This window comes from Meriones unguiculatus, chromosome 3, assembly GCF_030254825.1.
Source record: "Meriones unguiculatus strain TT.TT164.6M chromosome 3, Bangor_MerUng_6.1, whole genome shotgun sequence".
Classification (NCBI taxonomy): Eukaryota; Metazoa; Chordata; class Mammalia; order Rodentia; family Muridae; genus Meriones; species Meriones unguiculatus.
Window position 1 is genome coordinate 85,749,369 of NC_083351.1, and position 10,695 is coordinate 85,760,063.

The window sequence follows — 10,695 nt, forward strand, 5'->3', positions numbered from 1 at the left end:
AAACACTCTACCACTGAGTTGCATTCCCAAACTTTCACAATCATAGACTATCAATCATTGGTAGAGTGAATGCAAAAGGTATCATCAAAGTTTTATAATGTTTGAATGACATTTGCTTTTACAGCTTGTATTATAGCATACACATTCTGTCCAAGTGAATATTACCTTTTCATTAACATTGGCAAAAACACAAACATCATGATAAATCACAAAAAATTGCAGCCATACAGATATTCTCTTTGCAAAATAGGGTTAGAAATTAATAACAACTACTACTGATAAGAACCCCAAAACAAAATTTAATAAAAATACTTCTAAATAAATATATAAAGTCAAGAAGCATAAAAGATATATTTGAATAGAATTATAATGGAATACATATATGAACGATTTGCTGAAACAGCAATTATAGTAAAGTTTATATGTTAAAACACCTACATTTAAAATTGACTGTCTACTTCCACAAAAAGTAAACAGTAAAGAACAAATTGACCACCAACATGAAAACAAAAGCCAGGACTTGGGGATGAATGTAAATGACCCAAGGAAAATTAACAAAGCCCAATCAGTTCTCCTTCTCCTCCTCCTTCTTCTTTTTCTTCTATCACATCTATTTACATGCCCTGTAGTGTATTGACTGAGAAAAAGAGAAGACAGAAATCAGTAACAGCAGCAATGAGAGATGGTTATGAAGCTGATCCCATATATATTAAAAGTAACAGTGGACTTGGAAAGGGGCAGGGAGGAGATGAGGGAGGGTGAGATTGGGAGGGAATGAGGGAGCAGAATACAGCTGGGATACAGAGTTAATAAAATGTAACTAATGCTAAAAATAAAAATAAAGAAAAAAAAGTATTAGTTGTTCTGAGAAGATGGCTAAGCAGTTACAGGGTTTCCACCTGTAATTAGAGCCTCAGAAAATGAAGAAATGTGATCCCTGGAGCAGGATGCCTAGTTTAACTAGCTTTATCTTGGATTTAGAAACCCTGCTTCTAAACAATAAGTTAGAGGAGCAATGGCGGAGGATTCCTACCATCAATATCAGGCCTTCACACACATGTGCACCCACATATGCAAATATGCATACATGTGTGGAGAGCTGAGACTCAGACGCCATCTAGTGGCACTGACATCCGCCCTCAGAACTTTAAAGAACCTCCAGGGCGCATGTGCGGGTTGCGAAAGTGCTCCAAGCCACTGCCCAAGCCCGGGCCATCAGACGGGTGAAGAGTGAGCAGCCAATCAGGGTATGACACGTCACTTAGGTGCGACCAGGGCTTATATAAACAGCGCCACTTCAGGGCTAGGTCTCTCTTCCTTTTATCACTTGACTGTAATAAAGCCTGTTGCAGAAGGATCCGTTTGTCCGTGTGCGTTCTTGCTGGCGAGACGGTCACGTGGCTTTCAACATCTAGTGCCGAAACCCGGGATCGAACCACCCGGGAAGCAGGGAGCCTGCCACTGCCGGTGCCGCCAAGGAGAGCCCCTGTTTGCGGGGAGGATTCAGAACTGCAACATCGAGGTTAGTTCTTAGAGGCATGTTTGATCTTGATTTATCTCATTTTTCATTTCAGCTAGCAGAAGCCCTTATTGCCTTCCCTGTTGTGATCGTTGCCCTAGCCCTCTTTCTTTTGGTTTCGTACAAGCTTGAGGGCAGCCTAGGAAGGGAAGAGATTAACAAAAGGCTAAGAGTAGGCACTAAGGGAGTGTTAGAGGTAAAAGATGGCATGTCAGAAACAGAACGTGACAAAAGATTAGGGGCCCCAATGGATAGAAATAGAGACGTCTCTAAGAAAAAAAGGCCCTTCTGCAGATGTTAAAGCGACAGAAGCAAGAGGTAAGGGAAAAGACGCCCTGGGGGAGAAAGGTGAGAAGGGAAGGAAAAACCCAAAAGAAAAGCCTCTTTATCCGGTAAAAGAATTGGAGGCTTTGGGGCTTGAAAGCTCTGAATCTGAGCAGCTAAATTCCTCTGAGGAAGAGGACTTGGAGGGGGAAGCAGCCTGCTATGAGGAAAAACTATACCATCCGGATGAGCAGCCATTACTGTTGTATCAGAAGCAAAGTAGTATGAGGAACAGGAAGGGCGCACTTTCTCAGTCAGCCACTCCCGCTGTCTCTAGTGCTCCTCCACCCTACACCGGGAGGCACTGTCCTGATTCCTTCTTTTCAACAAAAGATAGACACAAAATTTTTCAGACTTTTCCAGTATTTGAAGATGTGAAGGGAGGCCGTGTCCAGGTACCTATAGATTACCCTCTAGTCAAGGAACTGGCAGAGTCAGTTAATAAGTATGGGGTGGATGCTAATTTCACAATTATGCAGCTTGAGAGGCTAGGCTCTAGAGCAATGACCCCAAATGATTGGCAGACTGTAGGGAAAGCTGCCCTCGATAATATGGGAGTGTATTTGGAATGGAAAGCCTTATGGCATGATGCCTGTCAATCCCAAGCTAGGGCTAATGCCAATGCAGAAGACAATCAACGACGCTGGACATTTGAGCTACTAACAGGACAAGGTCCACATGTTCAGCAACAGACAGATTATGATTGGGGAGCGTACGGCCAAATATCTGCTGCTGCAATTAAAGCATGGAAGGCCCTTTCAAAGAAGGGTGGGACCGAGGGCCATTTAACAAAAATTATCCAGGGTCCTCAGGAGTCATTCCCAGAATTTGTGGCCAGAATGACAGACGCAGCAGGCAGAATATTTGGAGACCCAGAAAGCGTCCGACCAATGATAGAGCAACTGGTGTATGAGAATGCTTCACCAGAATGCAAGGCAGTCATTACCCCCAGAAGGAACAAAGGACTAACAGATTGGATAAAAGTTTGCCGAGGACTCAGAGGCCCGCTTACCAACGCCAGCCTGGCAGCAGCCATATTACAAAACAATAACCACCCAAGTTCTGGAAACAATAAAGTTTGTTTTAATTGTGGCAAAATGGGTCATTTAAAAAGAGACTGTCGTGTGTCTGTGCAAAAGAAAGTTCCTGGACTTTGCCCTAAGTGTAAAAAAGGCAATCACTGGGCTAATGAATGCCGTTCAGTTAGAGATATTCAGGGAAAACTTATCCAGCATGAAACCCCCCCTAATGAGAGGATTGAGAATATTCCAAAAATCGGGTCTCAGGGCCCCAAGTCTCAGGGCCCCCAAAAAAATGGGACATAGGCAGACAACAGGAGGGTTTATCCAGCTGTAGAGCAACAAGAGGATCAGCAGGCCTGGACCTCCATTCCACCTCCCCATTCTTATTAATGCCACACATGGGGGTGCGACCTGTCCCAGTGGAGTTTGAAGGCCCCCTGCCTGAAGGAAGTCTTATTTTGGGTCGCTCCTCTCTCACTTTAAAAGGACTTATGGTCCATCCTGGAATTTTAGATCAGGATTTTACGGGACAGCTCCAGGTGCTTTGTTCCTGCCCCCAAGGCGTATTTTCTATTTCTCCTGGAGATAGGATTGCTCAATTAGTCGTCCTCCCAAGCCTTCATGACTGTTTTCCATCTACCGGAACACCAAGGGGCACAAAAGGACTCGGTTCCACAGGAACAGATTTTGCTCATTTGGTAGTTGATCTTAAGACTAGACCTACCTTATAAATACAAATAGAAGGAAAAGGTTTTACTGGTATTTTGGACACAGGGGCTGATAAAAGCATTATTTCTTCCACCTGGTGGCCTAAGGCATGGCCTGTTACACAATCATCCCACTCCTTACAAGGGTTGGGATATGAGGCCAGCCCTACAGTTAGTTCACGTTCTTTGAGGTGGCAAGCACCGGAAGGTCAAACAGGAAGTTTCATGCCATATGTTCTTCCTCTCCCTGTCAATCTCTGGGGAAGAGATATTTTGCAGGATTTAGGATTAGCATTGACCAATGAGTACTCTCAACAAGCGGTTGATATAATGAAAAGGATGGGTTATAAGGAAGGAAAAGGCCTTGGTAAACAGGAACAAGGGAGATTACACCCGATTTCACAGGAAAATAATACAGGGAAACAAGGCCTGGGTTTTCTTTAACTGCCATTGAGGGTTCCATGCCCATATCTTGGCTCACAGAGGAAGCTGTATGGGTTCCTCAATGGCCCCTTTCCTCTGAAAAGCTGGAAGCTGCTACAAGGCTGGTTAAAGAACAGGTACAGCTTGGTCATCTGGAACCATCTACTTCCCCCTGGAATACACCCATTTTTGTTATAAAAAAGAAATCAGGAAAATGGAGGCTTCTCCATGATTTAAGGGCTATTAATGCACAGATGCGATTATTTGGAACAGTGCAAGGAGGCTTGCCTCTGCTTTCAGCCCTGCCTAAGCAATGGAGAATTATAATAATAGACATCAAGGATTGTTTTTTCTCCATTCCATTGTGCCCATGAGACAGACAGAGATTTGCCTTTACCCTACCTGCTGTTAATCACCATGAGCCAGACAAAAGATATCAATGGATGGTTTTACCTCAAGGCATGGCTAATAGCCCCACCATGTGTCAATTGTATGTGCAGATGGCTCTTGAACCAGTTAGACAGCAATTTCCTTCCTTGTTGCTGATTCATTATATGGATGATATTCTCTTGTGCTATAAGGAGTTAGCCATCTTGCAAGATGCGTATCCTTTGTTGCAAAAAACCCTGCAACAATGGGGATTACATATTGCCACTGAAAAGGTCCAAATTTCAGAAGTAGGTTTCTTTCTAGGGACTGTTATTTATCCGGAACAAATAGTTCCTCAGAAAATAGAAATTCGCAGGGATCATTTGCATACCTTAAATGATTTTCAAAAATTATTAGGTGATATAAATTGGCTTAGGCCATTTTTAAAGATACCTTCTGCTGAATTAAAACCCCTATTTGATATTTTGGAAGGGGATGCTCATATTTCTTCACCCAGAGCCTTAACACCAGCTGCAAGCCGCGCCCTGCGAGTGATAGAAAACGCTTTACAAGATGCCCAATTAAAACGTGTAGATGAAACTAAGACCTTTGACCTGTGTGTCTTTAAAACTAAACATTTACCAACTGCTGTATTATGGCAAGATGGACCCTTAGTGTGGGTTCATCCCAATGCTTCTCCTGCAAAAATCATTGAATGGTATCCGGATGCAGTTGCTCAACTTGCACTTTGTGGGTTAAAAACAGCTATTACATACTTTGGGAAGGAGCCAAAGTTCTTAATAGTGCCTTATACAGCTCACCAAGTTCAGGTATTGACTGCTACCTCTGATACTTGGGCAGTGCTAGTTACCTCCTTTAGTGGTTTAATTGATAATCATTACCCTCGACACCCTATTTTGCAATTTGCTTTAACTCAAGAGGTAGTCTTCCCGCATGTAACGTCCCAGGAACCTCTTCGGAATGGACTGGTGGTTTATATAGATGGGTCAAAAACAGGAGTGGGAGCTCATGTGGTTAATAATAAAGTTGTTTCTAAGCAATATCATGAGACCTCGCCTCAAATTGTGGAATGTTTAGTAGTGCTAAAAGTTTTGGAAAAATTTCCAGGTCCCTTAAATATTGTTTCTGATTCTAGTTATGTGGTAAATGCAACCAAAATCTTAGAGGCTGCTGGATTGATTAAAGCATCTAGCAAGCTTGCAAAAATTTTTCAAAGGATTCAGTTTGCCTTAATTACCAGAAAATCCCCTGTTTTTATTACACATATTAGGGCTCATTCCGGTCTACCGGGGCCCATGTCCCATGGAAATGACCTGGCAGATCGAGCCACAAAGATGATTGCATTTGCCCTCCTTTCAAATTTAGAATTGGCTAAGGAGTTTCATAAAAAATTTCATTTACAGCTGAGACATTGCATCATCGATTTGACATAACTAGAAAAGAAGCTAGAGATATTGTTACCCAATGTCAAAATTGTTGTCAGTTCTTACCTATGCCTCATGTTGGGATTAATCCCAGAGGAATTCATCCGCTACAAGTGTAGCAGATGGATGTTACCCACATTTCATTTTTTGGTAAACTTCAGTATTTGCATGTTTCCGTTGATACTTGCTCTGGAGTTATGTTTGCTTCTCCCCTGACTGGAGAAAAGGCAGCCCATGTTATTCAACATTGCCTGGAGGCATGGAGTGCCTGGGGAAAGCCCAAAATTCTAAAAACTGACAATGGGCCAGCCTATACTTCTCAAAAATTTGGACAGTTTTGTCATCAAATGGGAGTGACCCACCTAACAGGTCTCCCATATAACCCTCAAGGACAGGGTATTATTGAACGTGCTCATCGCACTCTAAAATCCTACTTAATAAAACAAAAAGGGGGAGTCGAGGAGGCTCTGCCCTCAGTGCCACAAGTGACTGTTTCCTTGGCACTCTTTACTCTCAATTTTTTAAATTTGGACAGTCAGGGCCACTCGGCGGCTGATCCCCACTGCTTAGAGCCTGATAGGCCTAAGGAAATGGTCAAATGGAAGGATGTCTTGACTGGTCAATGGAAAGGCCCGGATCCTATCTTAATAAGATCCAGGGGAGCTGTCTGTGTTTTCCCACAGGAAGAAAACAATCCATTCTGGGTACCGGAGCACCTCACGTGAAAGCTCATGGCAGCTGAAGATGATCTTTCAACAAATACACCTGCTACTACTTGAAGAATTAAGGGCGGCGGTGGTGACCACTAATTCTACTCGAGTGGATTCATCGCTCACAGATGGCTTATTATCCTGGGTTTCTTCCGCCTTTTCTTATTTTAAAGATTGGGTGGGGGTTGGAATGTTTGGTGCAGCATTATGTTGTGGCTTAGTGTTTTTACTCTGGTTGTTCTGCAAACTCAAAACCCAACAAAAATGTGACAAGGTGGTGATCGCACAAGCACTAGCAGCCCTAGAGCAAGGCTCGTCTCCCGAGGTTTGGCTTTCCATGTTAAAAGAATGATAAACAGCAAGGTTACCTCTGCCTTTGTAGTTGTAGTGCCACAAAATTGGATGAGACTGGATTAGCAACCCTTGCACTCCCGGGGACATGTTCCCATTGCACAGGGATGGGTGCAATTCCATGTTGTCTCCTCATGAGTATAAAAATCAAACGGTCTGGAAAGTCAGTGACGGAAGAGTGCAAATAAGTCTCCGCCCACCTAAGACAGGACAGCCTCGCTGTGAGGAGGTTGCTCCAATGACGGGTAAGGGCTGAGCATTGCCTTCCACCAGGCTCAGACGTTGGTTATGCTCTCAAATAAATTGGCACAGCACCTCGGCGGCGGAAGGGGACTTGCTATATTTAAAACAAAAGGGGGAGATGTGGAGAGCTGAGACTCAGACGCCATCTAGTGGCACTGACATCCGCCCTCAGAACTGTAAAGAACCTCCAGGGCGCATGTGCAGGTTGTGAAAGTGCGCCAAGCCACGGCCCAAGCCCGGGCCGTCAGACGGGGTGAAGAGCGAGCAGCCAATCAGGGTATGACACGTCACTTAGGTGCGACCAGGGCTTATATAAACAGCGCCACTTCAGGGCTAGGTCTCTCCTCCTTTCATCGCTTGACTGTAATAAAGCCTGTTGCAGAAGGATCCGTTTGTCCGTGTGCATTCTTGCTGGCGAGACGGTCACGCGGCTTTCAACATACATGCATACATGCACACACACCACACTCACATACACATGAAAAGACAAAAAAACATTTAACTTGGGGCTTGCTTACAGTTTCAGAGGGTGACCTATGGCCATTATGGAGAGGAGCATGGCAGCAAACAGGCTGCCACAGTGCTGAAGCAGTAGCTAAAAGCTTAACATCCTGATCCCCAAGCTGGGGTGAAAGAGAGCGAGACTGGGCCTGGTGTTATCTTTCAAACCTCAGAGCTCATCCCTGTAACACACTTGCTCCAAAAAGGCCACACCGAATACTCCCAAACAGTTCCACCAACTAGGGACCAAGCACTCAAAATATATGAGGGCCATTCGCATTCAAACCACCATAGTAAGTAAAACCTACTGCTAACCCCAAATTTAAGGATGAAATGAACACTGTCACTTTAAGGTAGAAGAAAGAAGATAAATGTTTGTCTCACTCATTTCTGCTTTGCATTTACTCAACATAAGAAAGCAAGAAAATAGAAAATACAGACTTGAAAGACAGTATATTGCACAGCCAAACACTGTGGTTACCTATGCTCTGAAGGTTCTGTACAACATCACTGAACACCTCTAATCTCTCAAGCATCACTGGGTTGTGTGGTCCAATAGGCACTATAGTTTTCATGACATCCTAGGTGTTGTAGAATGTGTTCCTGCTCTGGATTCAATGAAAATTTATACTGGTTGAAAAAAAAGGGGGGCATGAAATAGATACACAAAATCTACCTCCAAAATCTGAAGGCAACCAGCAATAAGTGTTGTGTAACTTTCTTGGTTTTTAGAAAGGCAATATAAAGGAATTTTGCCTTAGATGGACATGTCCCAGATCACTGGAATCTTAGAAATTTCACCAAGGTGATAGGGCTGCTTAGTCCTAGGATTTTATTTCCTTCCCACTGACAAGCATGTATTGTACCAACATGTCTGCTTTATTTGCTAATTCTTACTCATCAGATCCTATCACTTTTTAGTGGATGAAATGTGGTGCCTCCCAATCAAAATCTATCCTTATTTAGAAATAAGGTCACAGTTGACACAGCTATTAAGATTCAATTACACATACGAAGGTTGGACTCTCCTAATCCTTCAGGAATAGTGTCCTTATAAAGAGGTAAATTTGGACACAGGCATGCACATAGGGATAATCCCAAATAAGATGATGGCAAAAGTCAGAAGAGTGCAGCACAAACCAGAGACCAGCAAACCCTGGCAGAAAAGCAGCAAATCTAGAGGCTGACTCCATAGGCAGCACATTCACTCACTCCTGGACCAAAACGGTCATCTGCTTACTTGTTGTTCCTATAGTGTTGAAATTCATGTAAGTGAGATGAAGCAATGTATACTCTCTTAGGCTTTGTTTCTTTTGCTTAAATAGTGGATACTCTTCTCTAATAACCATTTCCATCGTAGGGTCTATAACCAGAACAGTATTCAATACAACTGGTAACCTAATTATACCATGATTTCTTCATGAATATGATGTGAACTTACGTGTACAGTACTTGTGTCTGATTTGTAGTGTCACAATAAAAGCAAAAGTTTGAGCATAAGCTAAAATTACATACAATTAAAAAAAATTGCCAGATGTTTTTCTGTGTATAGCTTTCTTAAAACACTATGGAAACATTCTCTGCTCTTACTGTGTCCCGGGCAGTTCTCTGCCTTTCTTACTCTCTCCTCCCTATTGCAAAACCCATTACATCTCTTCCATCTTTTGACTAGGCAACTCCATCTCACCTTCCCTGCTGTACCTTACATGCAGGATGTTTCCCACTATTTGCAGCTGCATAAATAGCCTCTTGCACTAAAATTCCTGCCACCCACATCACATTGAAATTTAGCTCCACACATGAACTTTGGTCATAAAATTCTGTCTCATTACCTGCTTTTGAAGCCTTCTAACAACAAGCTAAGAAAACCATATGAAAACATGGCTATTATCCTAATTTTGTAAACAGAATGTAACTCCTCTGTGCGGCTTGGTCTCTACTAGGGTTTGCATTAAAGAAAGTAGTCCATGAGCTAGTCAAGAATTCTAAACTTTTTCTGTTTAGAATTCACTGGAAGCTTCACTGGAAGCTTCACAGAAGTTATGCCAATATTTCTCAGAATTGTTTCTCTTCTTGCCAGCCCTTTCCTTCCATTCTGAGTACTAACATTTCTAAAGCCTTTCCTTACTCTGCATTTTTACCTTGTACAACTCAGATAAGAAAACTCTCTGGAGCACTTGACGTAGGCGCCAATATGAGCCTCTTTAGAAATCTGGAGCAAGGCCCTGCCATTGTCTGCATAACTACCCTTTTTTGAAATTTATTTTTTCAGTATGTATCCTGCTTGAAGCCCCCTTCCTCAACTCCTCCCAGCCCCACCCTCCCTCTTTCCCCTATCTCCTTCACCTAGTCCACGGAAAGGGAGAGCTCTCCTTTGCCATCTGCCCATAGCTTGTCAACTTGCTTTTAGCCAGTGTTTTTTTTTTTACAACAATGGAAAAAAAAACTAGCATAGAATCCAACACTTTTATATTCCAAGGGCACTTGCACTCAAGTGCACATAGCAACACAGGCATACATATGCATAAAACTAAAAATGAGTAAATAATCTATAAAGAACTAGGAAACATATGAAAGGAAATTAAAAAAGAAAATGTAACTTGATTTAACTTGAAGTTTTGAGAATTAAAATGAAGACCTTAAAGGGGATCACATTGAAAGAACAGTTTTAATAACTTAGGGAGGACAATGTGTTGCTTTATTCTGGAGAACTGAGCAGTACAGTTTGTTCATCAAGACTCCTGCAACTACTGCATTTATCAAGAGGTGTTATTATTACAGACAGTGTCTAAATAGAAATGTTTTTAGTTGCTATGCCTGATTAACACTGCCTACATATGTTTTAGAAACCTGACAAAATCTGCATCTTTTGTAGTGAAATACCTACTATTCCAGTTTTGATTTTTTTTTTCCCCAAAGAAAAAGTGCTGGAAACCTAAACTCCAAATTCTTGTCCTAATGGTATTTGGAGGTTTGGCTGTTGACGGTTGAATAGGACTAAATAAATGTTAAGGTCACTAGCACTGGAGAAAGGCATTAGTTTCTACATAAGAGGACAAGAATAGACTCATTTTAGATTCT